Consider the following 23,444-nt stretch of genomic DNA (forward strand, 5'->3'; position numbering starts at 1 on the left):
AGGTGGTGGAAACTTCATTGGGGGTTTTCAAAACCCAGCTAGACAAAGCTTTGGCTGGGATGATCTAGTTGGGGCTGGTCTTCTTTCAGCAGGGGGTTGAACTAGATGACCTTCTGGTGGTCCCTTCCAACCCTAACTTTCTATGATTCTCAGATTTATATCAGGAAGGCCAAATGACTCCATATTGTCTGCCAGAATGACAAAAAAAAATCATAATGGGGAAATTACCATTTTACACAGGTAACAACTGTAAAATGAGGCTTATACAAGAATACATTCAAAGCATCACAAAGTATATTCTTTGCTCATGCAGACCAGTAGACCCAGACTCACAAAAGATCATGTGGAAAACTTGCAAAGGTAGTATACTAAAAAGGCTTACCAGCTGTGTTTCCCACAGAGCAGTTGGGATGTGAGCCATTGCTTTGCTTGTGCCCTTAAAACCTATGGCCATATTCCCATAGCTTGCTTACAGTCGGTAGCCAAGATTTCACAGACCAGGCAGCCCTCTTGTTATCATTGTCAGGCAGTTGTGATCCTAGTGACTCACATACAAGAATTCTCCACAGCTCCACTTCGGCTTTCTTGATGAGTCAGAGAAATTCTGCCAGTACCACTCCCAGCAAAGAGATAACAGTGTGAGCATTTACCTTTTCTTCCAATCCACTCTGGAACACCCTCTCTCTCTTTTGCCTCCATGATTCATGAAGCATTTCACAGGCAACCTTGGATGGTAGGAGGGAGCTGTTCAAGAACCGATTTACCAGCTCCATGATGACAGTTGAATGCACCTTTGGGTGACTCAAGTCCAGGTTGCAGGTGCTCAGTGACAGCTGGAGGTGATTGTGCATTGCTTTCCTGGGGTACTGAGTGCCTGCTGCATTTTGCATAAAATCTGCAAGAGCAAAAAGGCAAGAGTTATACAATGGAAGCCAAGAGACTCACCCAGTGATTTGAGCAGACAATTACTCTTTCCCTGAGGCTATAGCTTGCTTCAAAAGCTAGGCTGTAGCCTCAGCCTATCACTTGAGAAACACCCCTTTCTACTCCTCTAAATGGGCCTGAAGGTGGTCGTGGAGGTGATTCTGGGCCTCCATGTCCCTTTCCAGTTCCTAGTCACCTGGTCATGATCTCTTTTAACTGAAGTGCAAGTCCACAGTTCTTTCTTTTCCCATCTCATGGATAAGGGCATCCTGGTGGCCCTTTTCCCACGTGGCTTGCAAGTGCAATCAAGTCAAATCCCATTCTCACAGAATAGGATCTAGGATTGTTTTTTTATGGTCTGCCCCTGGACATGCAAAGTTGCAAGTACCAGGCTAATGCTGGGGTTGGGATAAGTGGTCACAGACAATGGAGCATCTGGAGGCTCTGGGCGGAAGCCTTTAGAGATCTCTTCTATAGAGATCAGCACCTCTGTTTCTCTTGATAGGATCATAGGATACCATTCTCTCTTCTCCACATCTGGTTTACCCATCATCCATGTGAAGTGTTCTCAAATCATGGAGTGGTACCTGGAACAGTGAAGAGTCCCCTTCTCCCACTCATTCTTGCTTCAGTTGCCTCCATTCTTGTAGAGTTGTTTGTTTTTGGTTTTTTTATTTAGTTGAGTTAAAGAGTATATTTTCATTCAGATCAATACACACTCTCTCTCTCTCTTCCCTGCAATGATGAAGAAAATTAAAAGTCAAAATAACCACCAGTCTACTTCCTGTTTCAAGTTGGGAAGGGTCAAAATGTGTCAATATTTTTAAATGAATTATTTTTTGTCTTTTCCGATTCACTAAAAAAAAAAAAAAAATTAAAATTCTGGATTCAGCCCAACCCTTATTTTTTTTCCAGATTTGTTGCTATTGGCAATTAACCAAAAATCTGCTATGCCAGGTCTACCCAAAATTGCCTCTGAATGTGGCCCCTACTCCTTTTATGTTTTATTCCCTGAAGGAAGAAGACATATGTTATTGGAAAATAATATCATGGCTTTTATTTTATATTAGAATGCAGCATAGAAACTAATTTCTTTTTAAAGAACATTCTTTTGTTAGACTTTTTTCCCTAGCACTGGATGTGTAGTAGTTGTACTCAACAATACATTGTCAAGATTTTCTCTCTCTCCCTTGTTGGATATAGAATGAAAATTAAATGTATACACATTAATAAATGAATTTAAAAATCTCCTCTAGATGAGCTGTTAAGATGAACCCCTTCCAGTATTTTTACTTTTTAAGACTCAAAAAAGGTATTATGGAAACCTTTCCATGTTTCTTTTTCTATTCGACTAACACCTTAAAAAAAACCTCTAGTAACAGTTTCATCCAGCTTCCATGTCAGCTGCAGGTATATACAGAATCTGCTTGCTTCATAAACCAAGACTACAATTACACAGGAGTCTATAATCCAATATAAAAATATGTCTGCTTTGGATTAAAATAAGTGCAATATGGTACGTGTTTGAAAGAGCAGACTGCATTTTTGTTTTCAATACTGGAGTTAAGATAGGAAAATCCTGTGTGACTTTTAAAGACTTTTACATATTCATTCACTAAAAATTGCACTGAGTTTGAAACTGTATACATGCCATACCTTTTCCTTCCAGTTCTGACATTCCTGAGTTTGTTCACTTTGTTTCAAGAGACCCAAAAGTGGTGGTGGATGGGTCATTTTCAACCTGGAGGGATGTGGGCAGTGGGGTCCCCCAGAGCTAGGTCCTCGGACCTGCGCTGTTCAACATCTTCATCAGTGACTTGGACGAGGGGGTAAAAAGCACCCTATTCAAATTTGCTGACAACACTAAGATGTGGGGGGATGTGGGCACGCTAGAAGGGAGGAATAGGCTGCAATCGGACCTAGACAGGTTACAGGGGTGGGCAGATGAGAACAGGATGGGTTTTAACACTGACAAGTGCAAGGTGCTGCACCTGGGAAGGAAGAACCAGCAGCATACCTACAGGCTGGGGAACTCCCTTCTCATCAGCACAGAGGCAGAGAAGGATCTTGGAATCATTATTGATGCCAAAATGAACATGGGCCAACAGTGTGAGGACGTGGTCAGGAAGGCCAACCACACCTTGTCATGCATCCACAGATGCATCTCAAGCAGGTCCAAGGAGGTGATCCTCCCCCTCTATGCGACACTGGTCAGGCCGCAGTTGGAGTACTGCATCCAGTTCTGGGTGCCGCACTTCAGGAGGGATGTGGGCAACATGGAGAGGGTTCAGAGGAGGGCTACCCGCATGATCAGCGGGCAGCAGGGCAGGCCCTACGAGGAGAGGCTACGGGACCTGAACCTGTTCAACCTCCACAAGAGAAGGCCGAGGTGGGATCTAGTGGCCTGTTACAAACTAGTCAGGGGGGGACCAGCAGGCATTGGGAGAGTCCCTGTTCCCCCGAGCACTACCAGGAGTGACTAGAAATAATGGTCACAAGCTGGCAGAGGGTAGATTTAAACTAGACCTCAGGAAGTGCTACTTCACAGTCAGGGCAGCTAGGATCTGGAACCAACTTCCAAGTCAAGTGGTGGTGGCTCCTACCCTGGGGGTCTTTAAGAGGAGGTTAGACGAACACCTTGCCAGGGTAATTTGACCCCAGTACTTTTTCCTGCCACGGCAAGGGGTCAGACTTGATGATCTGCTCAGGTGCCTTCCGACCCTACCAACTATGAAATAGTTTTCAATAGAGTCTAAATCTCTGACAAACTACATGAACCTGTAAAATCGTTCTAGAGAAACTCAGTTTAATTTAGACAAGATATAATAAGGTTGCCCTCTGAAGGGCACCTGCTGAATAATGAACTTCTAACAACTGTAGTATGGTTCCAGTGACTGAAAGGAACTTTGTGCTTTGTTTCCTACCACAATCAATTCCCTTTCTTTCTTTGTAGACGTATACCATAGTGTTTGAAGATTACTCTAAGCTAAAGGATGATACTTGAGATGCAGGGCTGCAAACAGTTGTTAATACATTATAACACTAAAAGGGAGTGACTCCATCCCAAAAGCTTATTTATGTAATTGCCAGTGGCATCCAAATTTTGCAGTAAACCTTCTGCAGTTATCCCTCCAAATGAAAAGTTGCATCCAAATTCTATGGAAATCCAGAGCTAATCTTTCTGTCTCAGACCTGGCTTTTAATTCAGAGAGTAGCTGTGTATCAGGTGAGGGGAAGAATGATGGTTTATTAACATTTTAAGACAGAAATACACATGAAGCAGACTAGGAAAAATCCTGTTGTTTAATACACAGTGTATGGAAAAGTGACATCTACTAATTGACAGCCTGCTGGACCTGATGCCCTTGGTGTATTGACTGACTCATGTGCCCACCCTGAAGCTGACCATGAACACTGGCCTCGTCACTTAAGCTTCCTTGTAAGTGTCACTGTGAGCTAAATCCCTCCTCAGGCTTTCTTCAGCCACTCACACCCCAGACTGCACTTCAAGAAGAATGAATGTGTGCATTCTGCAAAGTGGAGATTGGGGAGCAGCTGGTCTTTAATGGCATTTACAAGGGAACTGAGGCCAGAAATCACATTTTGTTTTCAGCTCCAGGTTAGATATGCCTGTCAGTCAGTGCACCCAGTATTAAAATACATGTCAAGGCAGAAGCTTGTCTTCAAGGAAAGGAGTCACTATTCAAGAAATATAGTTGTCATTTCTCCAATTTGACATTAGTTTGGGACTTTCCACAGCCAGAATCAGTCTTTCAGTTTCTTCTCTAGTACCACAGACCTGTGTGTTACCTCCCACAGCAACAATTTTTATTTCACCATCTTTCCCAATGCCCACACTCACTGTTGGGAAGTTCTGCCACACAGCACACCCTGTCACCATGTCTAGATAACCCATTAAAATGAATTCAGAAATGTATGTCCAGCTCCACAGTTGGTTACAGTTTTTTCAGTAAATATTTGTAATTAAAATTATCAGGATTAGTAAGACAATAAGATGATATTATTGACCATAAACAAATGTCCCATGGCTTCATGTGGAATGCAGTAGTGTAGTAAAAGGTGGGGCAACCAAGGCAACAGGCCCTGGCACCAACGCCATAACAGAAAAAACCTGAGTTGACAAACTGTCTGCTGCTGTGTCACCGGTAGTGCAGCCAGTGACACGGCCTCGTGCACTACTGCCGCCCAGGGCAATCAGGCATCCTGCTAGGCCCCTGCTTCCTGCCGCATTTCTTGGCTAAAAGCATGCTCTTATACTGTGAAAAAGTGAGGAGGACAAGGTAAGTTTGGTGAGGACATACAGCCTTCCAAGGCTGGCAGCCAGATTCCTGCTTCCTGAAAAAGTATGTCGTTTTCTCATTCACTTTGGGATAAAGGCCAATGATAGGCAGAGAGAAGGACAGCCCAGAAAGAGGAAATTGAGGGGTCAGTAATGATTTCAAGAATATTTTAAGCCACCAGTCATCCACAGAAACAAAGTGATCAAAGACCTTGTCACATGTTCAATTGCAAAAGCTGCAAATCATTGTCATCTTGTGACACTTTAAAGCTAGTACGTGTTAGGGTGGTTTCACCATTCACTTGCAATAGTTGCAAATTGTTGGAATGTCATAACTTATTAAAGTAGGACAAGACAGGAAATAACCCTCACTTGAGAAGGAACAGTTTTGCAATGCCATGAGGGCACTTAACACATGCTAAACGTTTTGAACATTTGTCTAGTTGCATTTTAACTGCACTGTAATAGGACGAGAGGGTCAGGAGGAGACAGCCCCCCCACTTGCACCCTCTCCCATACCTGCATGCTGGTGAAGGTCCCTCCTGGCCACCCGTGTCACAGCCAAAGTGCTGGGTGCTGTTGGGCTTGCTGCTTGTGCAGCAGCCCAAAATTCCAGGAAGGAGACACCCAGATGCTGGCAAGGGAGGCCTGCCCCTGACTTATCCCATGTGGGTCCTTCTCCTATAGGAATTGTGAGCCGCAGCTGGGCAGAGAGTACCAGCCCTGACTGGCTGGATCCCTCAAGGAGTGAAAGTAAAATGATGCCAGAAATGAAGGGAGAGTCCCCTGGACAACAGGACACATGCTGTAAGTGGGTGAAAGGCAGTCTGACTGCCCACGTTTTTTTTACTTTCATAGAAAATGGACTGTCGAGGATCCCCAGTGTGAAGCAAGGGACTTACTGTTAAGGGGCTCTTCAGGCTAGCCTAAGGGTCAGAGTGCAGTCAATGCTACAGCCGGAGCCAGAGCCCTGTGGTGGGAGTATAGGGGTGGAGGATCTCCCAATCCAGACCCCATAAGGGTCATGTCAACAGGCACATAAGGACAGCATAAGCCAAACAGGGTGAAATAGTAAAAATACACGGAGGCCTGTGGTGGGAGCGTAGGGGTGGAAAATCTCCCAAGGACAGTACAAGCCAAACAGGGTAAACGCCCAGACTGGGTGTTGTTTTGTGTCTCACAGAGGCAAATTCTCCATCAACTCATGGCTGGAAAGAGTCTCAGCAAGAATCAGGCCTCTCTTGGGAACAGTAGTCAGAGCAGCAGCCATGCCACCATGCCAGGCCAGCTACATGTACTTTGTAAGTGTGAAGTTGAATATCAGACACTACCCCTACACTCATAGGCCAAACAATATTCAGTTCCTTCCTCAGAATTATTTTTTATATAACAGCTTATGTTTCTCATATATTTCAGTAGATCCTTCATCTGCTTTTCTACCTGACTTCTAATTCCTGCCAGCATATATATATATAACTATAAATCTAATAAATAATAGGTTAAATGAAAAGCCTTCCTTCCTCTGTCATATAGTTAACACAGGGTGTGTCTACACATGCTTTTCTTTTACATGCACCTAAACTTAATGCGCATTTGCATTCAGGTGATTTAGGCACGTATCTACACATGCATGTGCTAAGGCACATTAACGCAGTATGCAGACAGACTTGGGACTAAAGTTAGCCCTAAGTCAGTCGGCATACACAGCGTTAATGTGCCTTAGCACGTCTATATGTGCGTTAATGTGCTTGAGTTATTTGTGCCTAAATTTGATACCTGCTTTTGTAGGTATCAAATTTAGATGCATGTAACCTAAAATCACCATTGTTAAGGCACATTAAAGGCACATAGATGTAGACCTGCACCCTTAATGCACCTTAAAAATGGCTAATGCATCTTAAATTCGCATGTGTAGACAAGGTCAATGTGTACGAAACCAGTCACACATTGTCTCTCCAGGTTAACCAGATTTGCTTATGCAAGTTTTATCCTCCCCACAACCCCATTAGAGTCATTGCTGTCCTGTGTAATAAGGCTTTTGAGATAGACCAAGCTTTTCACATGGCTATATGGCTACTACTTACTTTAATATCTGTACATGCCTCTTCTTTTCTCCTTAGAAAGAAGAGCATCTTTGTCTTGTTCACACTGATATACAGCCTAAGTTGTTTGCCAGTCCTGACTCTACAAGCCCTTATTTTCCCCGCTCTAGCAAATCAGTGTCATCACTGAATTTCAGGTTGTTTATCACCTTGCTCCAAACCTTTACCTTGAGGCCATTGGCCATTTTGTCTTTGTCCAGTGCTGGGGGATTCCAGGTTGTTCTGTCCATTGCTGATCTTGTCTTGGATCAGTTGCCTAGGTGCCTATAAATCAGGACATCCAAACTCACCACTCCATAATTTTTTTTCATCAGGACTGGAAGCTTCTGGCGCTGAAGCCTGTTATTCAATACTCAATCAAATGCCATTTTTATTCCACCATTGGCCAATACCTGATGCTTGTCCCAAGCTTGCATAAAGAAAGAGGAAAGCAGTGGACAGGAGTTTTCCACTGTCATAGGTAATCAAGTAAAAAACTCTGTAAAGCGCCCAAAGGAAAAATATGTAAAATAAAAACAAACAAACTCCCCCCCCACAACTAACCTTTACAATCTATCATTTTAGAATTAGAATTTATTTCAGGAGTACTCATCAGTATATTTCTTCCATAGATCAACCTTTTTGGAGCCTTTGCAGCTAACTGATTCATCAAATCAGCCCATTATCATTCTGTCTAGAATGAACATAGATCCAAGATGTTGAAAAATTACTACACATTTTTACTGTACAAATCCTACTTTTCAAAAATGCTTTATTAAAAGATTCCTCAGTGCCAGTGTAACAAGTGGCTGTTCTGGGCCGAGCTAAAATGTGGCCCCCATACCTGTTCCTGAGGCAACCGCCTGCCTTCTCTCCTGCCATGCCTTGCTGTTAATTAATTAATTGATGTCGATTAGCGGGAGGCTGCCATTGTACTGCCCCGTTGCCAGGGAGCGCTATCTGCAGCTCCGTTTCCTTCACTACACCGCAGTCCACACCTCGCCAATGGAATAGCCGTTGTCTCAGCTCTATCACTATCTGGCCCCTTCTTGGTCTCTCTGGGTCCTCCTTCCTTGGATACATGCTCCCTCAGGGCCAGGGAGAGCCCTAGCACTGATCTCACTCTGTGCCCTCTTCTCCAGGCCTCATCTACAATGCGGCCCCCACTCTGGGGTCTTCCGCACCCCACACTGGGGCTCCTCAATAATGCGGCCCCCTCCTGGGGCCCTCCGTGCTCACACTGGGGCTTCGCAATAGTGCCTCCTTTCTCTGGGGCTTGCCACACCCGCACTAGGGCTTCTCAACATGGCCCCCTCTCTGGGCTCACCACGCCCACCCTGGGGCTTCTCAAATGCCCCTCTCTGGAGCTGGGGTCTATGCACCCCATATGCTGCGCCCTCACTGGCGCTGGGGTCCTCACACTCCGCTGTGAGTCTCCTATGAGGCCTCCTTCATCCCCTTATAGCCTCACCCAAACCACCGGTGATAACAACAACAAAGCAAAACACAAGCCCCTAGGCTATAACATAACTTAAAGCCGCCCGGCTAAAACAACATTGCTCAACTCAGGTCAAGCTGTACCTGCAGTTAAGCTTCTCCTCGCATCCTGGCTTGGGGAGATCCTGCCTCTGTGGCTGCTGGCAGGGAACTGGCTCTGGCCTCCTGTCTGTGCTTTATATAGGAGCCAGGCCCTGCCCCTTTCAGTCAGCTGACCTCCTGGTTGCCCTGGCAACCCCCAGCTGGGCTCCTTATTCCTTGCTAGGGCTCTTTCCCTGGCAGTTTTCCCCTCTCTAGGAACAGGGCACCTCTGTGCTCTGTGACAGCCAGTTACCAGAAATAACTAGGATATCCATGCTTGCATATTAGCCAATTAAATTTACAATCAACTTGACCATGGGCAATACAAGCTTGCCCTGGTAAGCAGTAGGGCTGTGTGAATCTTCAGGTGCTGATTTTATTTGGAGGAGATTTGGCCTGATTCAGCAGCCAAATCTCCGAATCCAAATCGAATCAGGAGACCAATTAAAAGGTCCGAACCTATTTGAAGTTCTTCGAATCAATTCAGAAAAGATTTGGAGACCTTTGGCGATTCAGGCAGTCCCTGCTCGCTGCCACAGGGAGCTGGACCTGGACTCTATACTGGTAAGTAGGGGGAGGGGAGACTGGAGGAGGGGACCATAGGGGGACCCCTGCTAGGCCTCATCCCCTGCCTGATCCCCCAGCCCCACTGAACACCCCCCAACCCCTGCCTGCTCTCCCAGCCCCCCTCCCATGGCTGCCCCACCCAGCCCCAGCTCCCGGCTTTTTTTTTTAAAAAAAAGGAAAAACCCCAGGCTCACTGGTTGCTGCCAGGTGGTGGGGGGGGGGGCAATCCCTGCTGCCCCACACTGCCCCACACTGTGCAGGGGGCTCTGCCACAATCCACCATCCCTCACCCACTCTCCCAGCCCACCCCCCCATAGCTGCCCTGCCCAGCCCTAGCTCCCGGTTCTTTAGAAAAACAACAAATCCACACTCACCGGCTGCCACAGTAGTGTAACGGGGCTTCTTTGGGCAAACTGCCCACCTTCTCTCCTGCTGTGCCTTGTTGTTAATTGACTAATAGATGTAATTAAGCAGGAGGCTGCCCATTTCTTGCCCCGATGCCAGGGGGCGCTATCTGTGGCTCCATTCCTCCCCTACACTGCAGCCCAAGCCTTGCAGATGGCATCTAGATGTTCCTCTAATCACCACCCCCCACACTGGGCCCCAGAATCCTCCTAATTGAACCCAGCCTGGATTCCTCCCCTCACGTGGTCTCATCCACCTTCATACCAGGCAACATAGCTCCCTGAACCGCTTCCCCTTTGGGTGTGATTCCCCCCACTGGGACCTTCAGCTCACTAGCCCTGGCCCACCTCCAGGCCAGTTGGAACCCTAGGCCCGCAGCTCTTGGGCGTTCCTTGTGGTGGGCCCCTGGCCCTTCAACCCTTCTGGTCCTGGCCCCAGCATTGACCAGTCAGGGGAAGTTTAGACAGGCCTGAGTCTATGGCCTTTTTCTCTCTCTCTGAGGGTCCACCCTCTGGGCCCTCCAAACAAAGGGTAACCCACCCAGTCGTGGGGGCTAGGGGTTAAGGCGCCCCAACCCGCCTTTCACCAGGGTGGTAACTGGCCTGGAATTTCCTGGGGACTCTCGTACCACTGGGAGCCCCACCAGGCCACTCACTTCCAGCAGGGTGCAGTTTTAGGTCATGTCCAGGACCAGGAGCCTCCTTACCATCCCCTACAGCTCCTCCCTTACCTCCAGATGATATCAGCAGCTCTCTGTCCAGGTAGTGATGTTGCCTGGCCCCCAGGCAGCAGAACTTCCCTGTTTATATGGGCAGCCCTAGATTCAAAATGGCTGCCCTCATCAGGCACCTGCCAGCTGCTGCATTCTGGCCTTTAAAGTGTCAGGCACAACCAGTGCCCTGCCACAAGTGGCCTTGGGTCTTCTGGGGTCATGTAAGAGCCCTCTCCCACAGTGCAGGGCAGTGGGGGACAGCAGGGATTGTACCCCGCCTGGCAGCAGCCAGTGAAACTGGGGCTTTTCCTTTTTTTTCTTCCTTTTTTTTAAAGAGCCAGGAGCTGGGGCTGGGTGAGGAAGCCATGGAGGGCCTGGGAGAGTGGGAGGGGGTCAGGGTGCCTGTGGCAGAGCCTCTACACAGCATGGGACAGTGGGAACCACCTCCCTGCCCCACCCGGCAGCATCTGGTGAATGGAAGAGTTTTTTTGGTTATTTTTTAAACAAGTTGCTGGGTCTGGGAGAGTGAGAGGGGGATGGGGGCTCATGACAATGCCCCCCATGCAGCATGGGGCAGTGGGGGTTGTTGCCCTGCCTGGCAGAAGCCAGTGAGTGTGGGGCTTTTTTTTTTTTTAAGAGCCGGGAGGTGGGGCCGGGCGGGGCAGCTATTGACAGGGCTGGAAGAGCAGGTGGGGGATGAGACCTCTCCAATTCAGCCAATTTGGCAGCAGCTGAGTCTCCGCATCAGTTTCAGCTGAATTGATTTGAGACAGTGATTTGAATCACTGTCCCCCAAATCAGCTGAATCTGAATCCGAAGCGAATACTAGCTGCTTCACACAGGCCTAGAAAGCAGGTGGGGAAAAAACAACAATGTAAATCTTAAGCAACAAGCAGAATTTCTTTCAGGACTACTCATCCATATATTACTTCCATAGGTGCCAAAAAAACTATTGTAACTGCCTAAATAACACAAGTTATAGAATTGCATCCAGTAATTCATCCATTGGTACAAACAACTTGCTGTTGAACTAAGGCACCCTAATAGAAAAAAAATTATAAACACTTCGTGATAGAGATTCTACCACATCACTTCATAAGTTTTTTTCCAATGATTTATAGCACTATAGTTAAAAGCTTGCACAATATAATTTCTAATTTTAATTTTTTCTAGCTTCAAATTCCAGATGTTGGAACTTATTAGGTCTCCAAAGTTAGAACCCTAATAAGATACATTCTCTTTATAGAGTGATGGTAGACCAGGGGCAGGCAGTTATTTTGGGCAGAGAGCCACTTACTGAGTCTGGCCAAGCCGAGGGCCGCATAACAGGCAGCCAGGGACACAGAAATATTAATTTTCCAAATTTTTTAGGGGCCCCATGGGCCGGATAGAATGGCCTGGTGGGTCACATTTTGCCCACCCCTGTTGGAGACTGTGGTCAAGTGACTTCCTAACTTTACTTCTTTATTTATCAAAATGTATGTATATACAGACATTTTGGTTCCCATTAAAAACTGGAAAAAGTAGAAAATAGTATACTTATTTGCTTATTTCAGTGTGTGTGTGTGTGTGTGTGTGTGTGTGTGTGTGTGTGTGTGTGTGTGTGTGTGAATAAGCATATATTGGCTGGAAAGTGTGCATTTTATATAGAGATGTAGACACACACACACACACACACACACACGTGCTTCCAAGCCAAAAGTGTCTTTCATGTTTTGGCACATTATATAATATAAATATTCTTTTTTATTTTCTATATTACACCGTATAACATTTTTCTTTTTAATGAGCTTGTACTGCCTGAATAAGGCTTACTATGGAGCACAAAAGTTTATTTCCTCCTCTATAATATTCTTGTCATATAAACTGCTTTCCCCACTATTCTGCCATGGATTGCTTTAGATTGCTGTTTTATTAACATGTATTTAAATTGTATCCCTCTTAATTGCCCATATCTTCTCATCATGGGTTTTTCTTGCTACTGAAAGTTAGATTTTTTTTTTTTTATTACCATGGCCAGTAACATTGCTATGATTGCATCTGTCTTGATTTCTGTTGGGTACAGCTGCATGCAGTTTGAATGAAATAAGTCTACAAAATAAAGGCTGCACATTTTTAAGAAGGATCTTGAGAATATTGGACAGATTTTTATTTCTTTTATTTAATATTATTTTTAAGTACGCATCTCAATATTTTCTTTTGCCCTGTGTCTGTGAATGGTGGGGCACATATCTGGAATATCTCCCCACAAAAATACAATACAGGGGAAACCAACTCCTAGAAAAAAAAAGGAGTTGGAATTGTAGAATCAGATTGCAGTTTAGTGCAGGGCTCCTTTAAAAAAAAAAAATGCTTTCTCTGTAACTATGAGGGACAAACCATATAATATTTCTGTAATTTAACGCATTAATAATAGGAGTGGTTTTTTGCTTGCTGCAATACTGCATACATTTTAGAAAATCTCCTTAAAAATAAATGCACATGTATAATAAAGAAATTGCATGGAGACATTCAAGCCTTCTATAAAAAGTATATTGCTAAAATCAGCAGAATGTCCCAAACTACATCCAGTTTATTTAATCTTCATTAACTTTTGGATAAATTTCTAATTTTATTTCATGTATCTAATGCATTATTCAATGTATTCTATCCCTCTGAAACTTTGCTTTAAAAGAGTCTTTTAATTTAATTATGTCCTTTTTTAAAATTAGTTTTGTATTCTCAGTCTAGTCCATAATGACTATTTGACTACATCTTGGAATCAGCGCAGAATTAGGCATGCTTAGGACAGGCATAGAACTAGAATAATAATGATAATGTAGGTCATTATTTTCCCACATTATGTCTAACTTCTGATAGTACTGAAAGACTTTCCTAATTACAGATTTTATCTAATTCTTTTTGCGGGGTTTAATAAAAGTATACAAAAATTTGGACAACCTACTGTTTTCTACACGTGATCAACCAAAAACAGTATAACAGAAATGAAAGATATTAAAAATGCCCCTAATAATACTGGAGAAATGACCCTTCATTCACATTTGGCTATTATTCATAGCCAAAGTGCAATTATTTAAATAGCATTCATTTTCCCAGGTATGTTACCTTCCTAAATCTGGGATAATCACTCCATATGCCTTGACAGTTAAAAATGAATTCCTGAAATGGTGAGGATTGTAGTAGCTCTGTCACTTACCTTGGGAGACGATTCCACAGCCTAATACCACCCACTGCTAGAAAATTTCCCCTATTCTTTATGGTATTGTAAGAGTGATGCTGTAGCCATGATGGTCAAGTAATTATGCAAGAGGCAAGGATTTCTTAGGCTAAGGACAGACATTACACATAAACTGGTTTAAGTGATCAGAAACTGGTTTAAACCTGAAACAGAACAGACATTCAGTGCACATAAACCAGTTTCAAATAAACCGGGATAAATGTAGTATCAGACTTAACCGATTTGGCCCAAACTGGTTTATGCATTGTCTGTCCCAGACCCCTCCTGGTTTAAGTTAAAGCAGACTCGTCCAGCATCCCGGCTTGCTTTCTGGACTGGGGTCTCTGCTCCAGCCCAGCTGGGCTGGCTCCTCTCCTCTACTCCCCAGGTGGCCAAAGAGGGGTTAAATTCTCCCCTCCCTGTTCCACCGACAGGGATCTGAGCTGGGTCGGCTGGGTGCTCCCCCCTTGCTGCTGCCGCAGTGGGGCACCAGGGCCCTGAGGCAGAGGGGAGCAAGGGTGGGAGTTAGTCTCCCCTCTACCCCACTGGCAGTCAGGTCTGCCTCCCATTGCCACTGTACTCACTCTCTGTAGGGGAATAAGCCACCTGCTGTACCCTCTGCCAGACAAAAGAGGGAGGGGAAATAACTTCCATCCCTGCCCCACCCAGGGACCTCTACCTGGCTACTACAGCGGGGGGGGGGGGGCAGGGCCCTTGGTGGGAGTAGCAGCCCCTGTCATAATATCAGTGGTGTGAGACCCCTCCCAAAAGGGGGCCCCACTACAGGGTAGACAGAGCCACCCCCTGGGCATGCAGCTGGGCTGGGCCTGTTCTGTGGTGGCACTGCCTTTCTTGGCAGGGGGAGGAGCTGCCCTGCACTGAGCAATAGTTTCTCTCCAATGCTTCCACTGCTCAGCCTAGACAGGCAAACTTGGAGCCAGCGCAGGGCACACGGTCTTCAGGGCTGTGATGGTCCTTGCCTGTACCATGGGGTTGGGGCCAGAGGCAGCAGCAAAGGAGCTGCTGTGGCCAGGCTGCCAAGAAAGGCAGTCCTGCTGCAAAGCAGCCACAGCCCAGCTGCATGCCCAGGGTGTGGCACCTCAGCCAGGCAGGACTGAGGGACCCACTGGGAGCCAGACAAAGTCCCTCCACTAGCTGGATCTGCCCAGTCAGTGGCATCTGGCCATGCCCCTGCCGGCTGAGCCCCTGTAATGTTTTTCCTGAGCATGAGCCTCTTCCCAGCTGGGGGCGGGGGCGAGGGAGGGAGAGACCATTCTGTGGGGTGAGGAAAGGTGCTGTGGGCTGTGGTGGTGCTGTGGGAGTCTTAAAGAACTCCAGGTCCTGCTGCAGAATATTAAAGTGCAATAACAGAATCCTTGAATTCAATTACTGTTCAATATGGTTCTCTCTCAACAGTGTGACGAGGTGATAAGCAAAGCTAACCACACCCTTTCTTGCATAAGTAGGTGCATCACAAACAGGTCTAGGGAAGTGATACTTCCCCTCTATGTGGCATTGGTCAGGCCACAGCTGCAGTACTGCATTCAGTTTTGGGCACCACACTTCAGGAGGGATGTGGATGGCCTGGTGAGGGTTCAGAGGAGAATCACTCGTCTGGTTAAAGGCCTACAGAAAAAACCCTATGTAAACCAATTTGGGAGACCTGAACCTCTTCAGCCTCCACAAGAGGAGGCTGAGAGGAGATCTCATGGCTGCCTACAAACTCATCAGAAGGGGCAGCAAAAAATAGGGGATGCAATGTTTACCAGGGCACCTGTTGGAGTAACTAGAAATAATGGCCACAAACTGAAAGAAAGCAAATTCAGATTGGACATCAGGAAAATATTCTTTACAGTGAGAGTTTTCAAAATATGGAATAAGCTTCCAAGGGAGGTGGTGCTGTCCCCTTCCTTGGAGGTATTTAACAGGAGATTGGACAGACACCTGGCTGGGGTCATCTGACCCCAGCACTCATTCCAGCCTATGCTGGGGGTCGGACTCGATGAGCTAGTAGGTCCCTTCTGACCCTAACATCTATGAAACTATGACACAGTTCTATGGCACGTCCCAGCATAATCAGCAATAAAGTAATTTGGCAATGATAATTTTGCTTTTAGAAGAACATTAGGTCTGGTCCAATTCTGTGACCTATCAACATGGTGAGATGGACAGTCTTTCTTTTCCTTGAAGGCAGAATGTTCTGTTAGTTAACAATTTATCCATTTAATATTTGTTGTATTAAAATGTTTCCTAAGGTTCTTTTTATGGATTTGCATGTAGAGGAGACTATTTTTTATAAAATATCAGTAAACGGCTAAAAGTTGCCTTTCTTTTCACTAAAGCATCCTTCTTATTAGTTTGAGGCAACTAATAAGTAAGTATAATGTGCAATGGACAGTTCCAGCTTCTTTCTTTAGTTGGTAGAAATGGAATAAGAATTTTAAAGTTGTTATTGCACTATAAAGTATCTTCAGCTACTTTTACATCCATGTTTTATACAGTACTATTTTAATGACATTGGTAAAACTTTCAGCTCCTAGATTTTGTTATGATCATGTTCTTTATAACTGCAGAACCTTTAAAAACTGAAAAGATATGGTCCTACTTTAATCAAGGTGACTTGAAAATTCACTTAATGATGAGTACGGGAATGTTAAATGTTATGGATATCTGCTAAGGAAATTGTGTTCTTTTGTTTTTAAGGTTTTTAGCTATTTCTTTTTAGTTTTTTAATATTTTCGCAATTTTCAAAATAGTAATCTAATGATCATAATGTTGGAGTAACACATTTGTCAGATAAAAAAGTATGCATGATCTATTTAATATAAGTTTTCACTATTTTCAACCTGCAACTAAAGTCTTAGATGAAAAAAGCATAGTATTCCATCAGCAAGATGCCCATATATGATGTTTAAAAAGACTAGTAATTCTAGACTAACTTTGTTAATGGGCTTCCGCAAGTAATTTTATCTTGGCTACTTATGGGATATATTATTAATATGCTGTGAAATGTCCTTATCACTTACATTATCTTGTTTGCTAAAGATTCAACTTTATGTTATGTTGATCTTTACATAATGTCCCACTTAAGATCTTGTTCAAATTTTTTTTCATATTAATTTATTGTGATTTAAATTATCTGTTCTCTAGCTGATAAAGGTAACACAAGGAACAATTTGGTGGGTGATGATAATGATCCCTACCCCCTGCTACCAGAAGTGAGGGAGTCTAAAGCTACAGGGTACCTGTACACTAGCCAGGAGGCTGCTCAGGAATAAGGGAAAATAAATGAAAGATACTAGATGATGTCAATGAAAGGCTATACTGGCAATGTCGTGGGTCAGTGCTATAAGAAGAAACTCAGCCACCCACTAGTGCTGGAAGCAAATGTGGAGAGTTTTTCCAGGGTGCGTTTATTGATCATGCTTTTAGTGGCTCCATTGTTCAAAACAGTCATTGGCTAATGAAGTTCCCTCACTTCCACCTTCTGGCTACTTTAAGAAAAGAGAGTGTGTTTGTGTGCTTTTCTGTGTGTTCCTTTTTGTCCTTCTGACTTCTTTTTTTAATCTGGGAGGGCAGACTGGGAAGTGATAGCGATCAGCTACTTTTAGCTACGGTGAATCTGGAGAAGAGCTCCAGCAACATACTGAAAAGAACAAAAAGCTGCACTGAGAACTTGTCCCATTATATTTAAAAAAATACATTAATTATACATTTTAATTTTTAAAAATGATGTCCTTTGGTTCATACCTGAAGTTTTACGACGCTTAATTTCACCATTGCTGTCTCTTGAGTGGGAGACTGACTGCTCTGGAGTGTGAATAATCTAGTTACAAACAAACATACCAGACAAGTAGAAGGATCATAATTTCTTATGTTGCAAAAATCAATAAAGTGGATTAGAATTGAGATTACACATTGATGAAATCCTAGCAAGAATCTAGATTTCTCTTTCATATAAATGGTTCCTTGCACTGACTGATTTTTAATTTTTTTTTTTGGTTTCACAGAGGCACATTTAATAGTTATAAGACTACCAGTTTTCCAGTGAGTGGGTGGAATAGGATGGTGAATGTCTAATATTATTATATACCCCTCAAGTGAAAATGGGTGTTAGAAATGGGTGGAACAGCTGTTAAAGAAAGGAAAATATATAGTAATCCTGGAGATGTACCAACCTACTCTGCCAACTGCTGAGAGATGAGAAGATTTTATCTCCACATACCAGTCTATTCTTTGACACTTAAGGCTTGCAAACAGACATTGCCTTTGTGACACCATAAACACTTTTATTGTAGCACAAAGCAAGCAGATGGCCAGGCCCCTTGTTGTGCCACAAATAACCAAAATTGTGGCCACAACAATAGGTAGTAAACATAGGTGCTGCTTTTTTTGCTATGGATGTATGTTTGCTTTCTGGCTGGAGTGCAGAGGCAGCCTGGAGCTGTCTATAGTCTCCAGCCACTCCAGGAAGGCACTTCCAGCAGGAGCCTGATCCTGTGTCCCAATAATTCTCCTGTAGGATCAGGCCCCTTAGGCCCTGGCAGTGTCTGTCTGGGTTTCCCTGCTTGCAGAGGCACCCTCACTCAGGACAACAGATATGTCTATGGTGCTCAGTGAAGCTGATCAGCTGTACTGGGACACAGCTCAGCTGATCCTGTTCTAAGGCTTTAAGCAGGATGATGCCTGTTTAAAGCCTTATATAGAAAGAGGCAGTTGTCAAAAAAAATCTCTCTTGGAAGATATAGCAGTTTCATTAATGTTCTTTGTCACACTAGAAGTAGTTTACTTGGGGGCTACACAACTTAAGTCACTTACCAGAAAAATATACAGAGAAAGAGTAAAATTGCTGAATCAGAGATGGAGTGCTGCACTGCATGATTGCCAAATAAATCTAACTGACTTCTAGATCTTTCTAAAACTGCACTAGTTGCTGTTCTCTTCAGCTACATTAAACATTGTTATGCAATGAAGATTAAATATGGTGGTTGTAACTATTAAGTTCTGTTAAATATCACTGTGCCTACTAAAACATGCATCATTGATGTTGTGATTTGTGGTAATAAAGTTATACTATGGTTATACATCTTTAAACTATTGCAGCATATGCTCTCAGATGCCAAGGGAATATTAATTAATGAGAAAATTAACTTGCAAGTATTAGATTACTGGAAGTACCTACAAGTTAGGCTGAAAGTTTAATTTCATCTTGTGCAAAATATATGTGCACCTGCATTTTTAGTAGTAAAACCAAATGTACAGTTTCTTGCTGTTTCATGAAGTAGACCTGTAAAATAACAATCAGTAGTAATATAATATTGCTAAAGCCAACATACAGACTAAGACAGCAGAAAGCACTGGAAATAACATATTATTGTTTTCAACAAAACTGCAAATTTACAGCGCACAACCTACTATGCTATGGAGATAGCTCTGAACCAAAGCTGTTGACACTGGGAGCCTGGAAAAATATGGAATGGTGCTTTGGGACTTTGACTCATCTTTGGTTTGCTTTCTACTGTTTGTTAGGTTACAAACACACACATACATACTTGAAGCATTTGAAGTTAGTTATCTGTTTTGCATACCATTTATGCAACATAATTCCTGTTTTTAAACATGTGCATCATCATTTTTGTAGTATGCTTATACTTGTAATAGTATTTTTAATAGTTTTGGAATATTTTCTGTCTCTTCACCCATTCACTTGCAAAGTGAAAAAAACATTAGAAAGTGAACCACTATTCTCCAATGTAATATCTTACTTAACAACACTTTATTATTGTTTGGCAACTGGAATTAGTTCCCTACTGTAGTAAGCAAGTAAAATACTATTAATATAATTCTGCACCTGCATTAATACCTGCAGTAATAGCTGAAGTAGTTAATGTTGCTCATAAGTTTAACTTGGAATACATTTCAATTTCATAATATTACTTTATTCCTTTTTTCCCCCAAGATTAATCTATATTGTCACTGTCATTTACACCGAGCATTATCTATAAGAATAGACTACATGACATTGCTTCTATTGACTCTATATAAACCCAAAACAGAATGTATGAGACGATACTATTTTAAGAAACACAAAGAAGTAATCAAAATAAAGTCTCTTTTTGGCCCACTGGGAATATAGTTAATAAGAAAATGGAATTTCCAAGTGAACTTCAAGTGAAGAGCCAAATTACCAGCATTTAAAAAAAGGTCATTCAGTTATGTAAAAACTGAATTTATGTCAAATCATTTCACTATGATAATGATGTAACAGGATATTACTAAATATCAAATAAAACATTCATTAATATAATAGAAATATCGTTATACAATGAATCAAAATGATATTGACACACAAGCTTATCAGAATGAAACATTTTGATGTTGCTGAAATGAAAAAGTCAAAATGATTGATTTTTTTTTTGCTTTGATTTCATGAAAATCAACAAATTGCTCCAAAACTCTTCAGAGCTAATAAACGTGCTTTTTTCTTTTTTCTTTCTACAGAAAATGGTTCCATGTTCTCTGTCTTTACCAGCTCTAATCAAGAATATCCTCATAAGGTCAGAGGATTTTCCATGAGAAATTAACCTTCAGGATAGTAAAGAGGAGAAAAGAAACAAATGCCTTTTTATCCCTGTAACACTGAGGCAGAGGCTCCTGTTACTTCGAGAGAAACTGTAGCAGCAATGCCCACAGGCAGGTGCAAGTAGCTGAACATGGGCTGTAGTTGCAAGAAAGCAGATAGCCAGGGAGCTAAATGGCTGCAGGTGCCTACTGTGGGGCAAGTTGGGTAGCATTAGAGCAGAGCCCTCAGTGTGCGGGAGGGGAACAAGTGCAGCTCAGCCAGAGAAACAGCAGTAGACTGCTCATTAAGCTGAGAGGATGCACCTGCTGAAGACCATGATTAGAGCCCTTAAGGTTTAATTAAGGCCAGGTGCTGTTACCACAGAATCTGTGTAGTGCCAGCAGGGCACGAGCATTTCCAGCTGGGCACATGAGCCATCTGCAGAATGCTGGTGAGGTTCTGATGGAGTACACATGGACCGAGTTTGGGTTGGTTAGGCACCAGGCAGATCACTCCAGGACTCAGGGGCAGCCTCCCAATCAGTACAGAAAGAACATCGCAGTATGGCAGGCAAATAGAGGGGTAGGTACACAAAGGACCTGGAGTGCTAGCAGGATTAGGGTAGCACCTAGGGTGTGCCACAGCTGCCCTCAAGGCTATCTTGTCACAGTCCCAAAGGAACATCTTGTGAAATTGAAAGGACCACAAGGTATATGGAATGATCTCCATTGACTCTCCCTGGCAGATATGTTCAAGGCTCAGGTGAAATCAAGGCAGCGCTCAGTCAGAGAATCTTTCTGTCTTCCTACCAAGCCACAAAATAGAAGTATATTTGCATGATAGAAGGCTATCATCTCTCTATTCAAGAGACTAACTGTATTTGTCCCCGGCAGCATGTGATGTGTAAGTGGGGCTGGTGAGCTGTGTCCTTAGCAAGCTAAACCAATTTGGTTTTCAACTGGAAATGAATTAATGGTTAAAGTTTTGATATGGAATTTCTTATAACGTACGGTATTTCATTCAATTTTAAACATGTAGAAGATATAGGCATCAAACACTTGTCTTACTTTAGGCACCCTGGAAATGTTTACTTTGTGCTATGCACAATATCTCCAATACTTACTAGCATGGGAAGATCCAGGATTTCAGAAAGGGGATGTGGGAGCAGCTGCCTCTGCTACAAAGGTGCCGCTGAACCTGGTGGGGAAGTTCTTTCCTGCTTCAGGGGCTCAAAATGTCCCCAGCTGCTTCTCCTACAGCATGGTTGACTGAAAAGGAGGTGCATTCACACCACTGCACACCTGCTGGATCCAATCCTGCCCAGTAAGATGAAATGAACATTTGTTGTGACATAGCAGGGACAACCAACACAAACTTGTGACTTTAATGAAAATACAGACGCATGCAAATTCTATTAAGGACCATCCATGGTGTAAGTAAATCCCTTACAAAATGAAATCCATTTGCTTTGATTTCCTCCCAAAACAATCAATTATGTTCTTTAGGTTTTATGTCCATATCATGATGTATAGCCAAATCGACTAATCCATTGTGTCTTCTGCTTTTCCTTAGATACCTTTTTAAAGATGTTAGAGTATTGAATAAATGTTGCAGCCAAAACTTAAAACAAACCAACCAGTGGAAACTGAAGAAAATGTCTAATCCATGGGCCAGAAAAAATATACACAACACAATAAAGCTTCAGGCCTAGTAAAGGACTTTGGGTGCCTGGATACAAGCCCAGAGGCTGCTCCAACATACTGTAATTACAGCACATCGGAGCAGACTCGATTAATCGAACCTGCTGGACTATGGTAATTACCACACTCCAGCCAGCCTCTGCATTTCATGTATCAGCATCCCCATGTTTCAAAATGGTGGCAGGGGTGCTTTACCTAAACCTTGTTCAATGAGCTTTAGATATAGCACCCCTGCCATGATTTTGAAGCATGGGGGCGCCAATACACAAGATGCTCTGGGCTCTTTGCCTTTTAATTAGAGTAGTTCTTTGAGCTGCTCTAATTATAGAGCCCACCCGCCCTCCCCAGCACATGTAAAAATGCCCTTGGAGCCTAAAAGTTTTAGCCCCTATTCTTAGGACTGATTCTGTATAGTATCCAATGGCTGTTTGACATAGAATCAGGAAGTGTTGGGAGCAGAGACCATAACCTACCACTCTTTTCTATCTGAGTGCTATAAACACCAAAAACATTTTTTTTTAATTTTTCTCTTTCTTTTCTTGGCCCTATGCAGCTTGAATTCTTTGCTGTGCATTAACACAGTTTTGAGAGGAGAAGTGGAGAGTACTTTTCACCTCCATTTGACTAGTCCATGACTGATTGTAAGGGCAGTCTTGTGGGAGACATAGGTTAGAATCCCCTGTGCACTGGAGAGGAATGTTGTAGCAACTAGACTATTACACCATCGCTGCCATCTTCTCTAGCCACATTTGCATGTTGTAAGGAGCATGATGTGGTCACTGGTATGAGCCTGCCAGGTGAGGCCCTTCAGGGGACTTAGCTAAAGGACCACTTAGGAATGGATTTAATATTAAGGAAGCTACTAGATGCCTGAATTCAGGCCATCTATACAATGCCTCCACTAACAGGGTTTCTGTCAAACCCAGATGTAGGCTAAGTACAGGCACTCAAAAGTCTGAGGTGGAAACATTCTAACTTTTGAAATGTACTCTAAGCGCCCAAAGTTAGGTCAGGAGCAAACAGCCCCTTTTGGGGCTCCAAGCTTGCCTGCACGTCAAGCCCAGCAGGTAGGGGGGCTCTCGCATACCTCCCAGTGTGCTCTGTGGGCTCCCCAGACTGTCAGAGATTCTCCTGACTGACTGAACCACCCCTGATTGGCTGCTGGGCACATGCCACCATGCCCCCAACACCCTGCCATTGTGCCTTCATTTCCTGATCTGTGCACCCAGGGTGTTATGACCACAGGGGATGGCCTGTGGCAGCTTTGGCTCCCCCTACTGCCCCTTCCTTCCCCCATCCCCAGGGGATCCTTTATGGGGCCTGACTTATCAAGAGAAGTGTCTGGAGGACTGGTCATGGTCGTGCAGCAGCCACGGTGCTGGTACTGGGGAGTGGGGA

General features: G+C 43.7%; 1 long non-coding RNA gene across 1 annotated transcript; it reads right to left on the reverse strand.

The window, feature by feature from the left end:
* Positions 1-223: 223 nt before the first annotated feature.
* On the reverse strand, positions 224-8,957 carry LOC132249814 (uncharacterized). Its single transcript, XR_009461315.1, has 4 exons — positions 8,887-8,957; positions 7,494-7,590; positions 1,512-1,659; positions 224-895 (listed from the first exon to the last, which is right to left on the reverse strand). It is a non-coding gene; the product is annotated as an uncharacterized LOC132249814 (long non-coding RNA).
* Between the last annotated feature and the right edge of the window lie 14,487 nt (positions 8,958-23,444).

The sequence above is a fragment of the Alligator mississippiensis genome, chromosome 4 (assembly GCF_030867095.1).
Source record: "Alligator mississippiensis isolate rAllMis1 chromosome 4, rAllMis1, whole genome shotgun sequence".
NCBI classification, from domain to species: domain Eukaryota; kingdom Metazoa; phylum Chordata; order Crocodylia; family Alligatoridae; genus Alligator; species Alligator mississippiensis.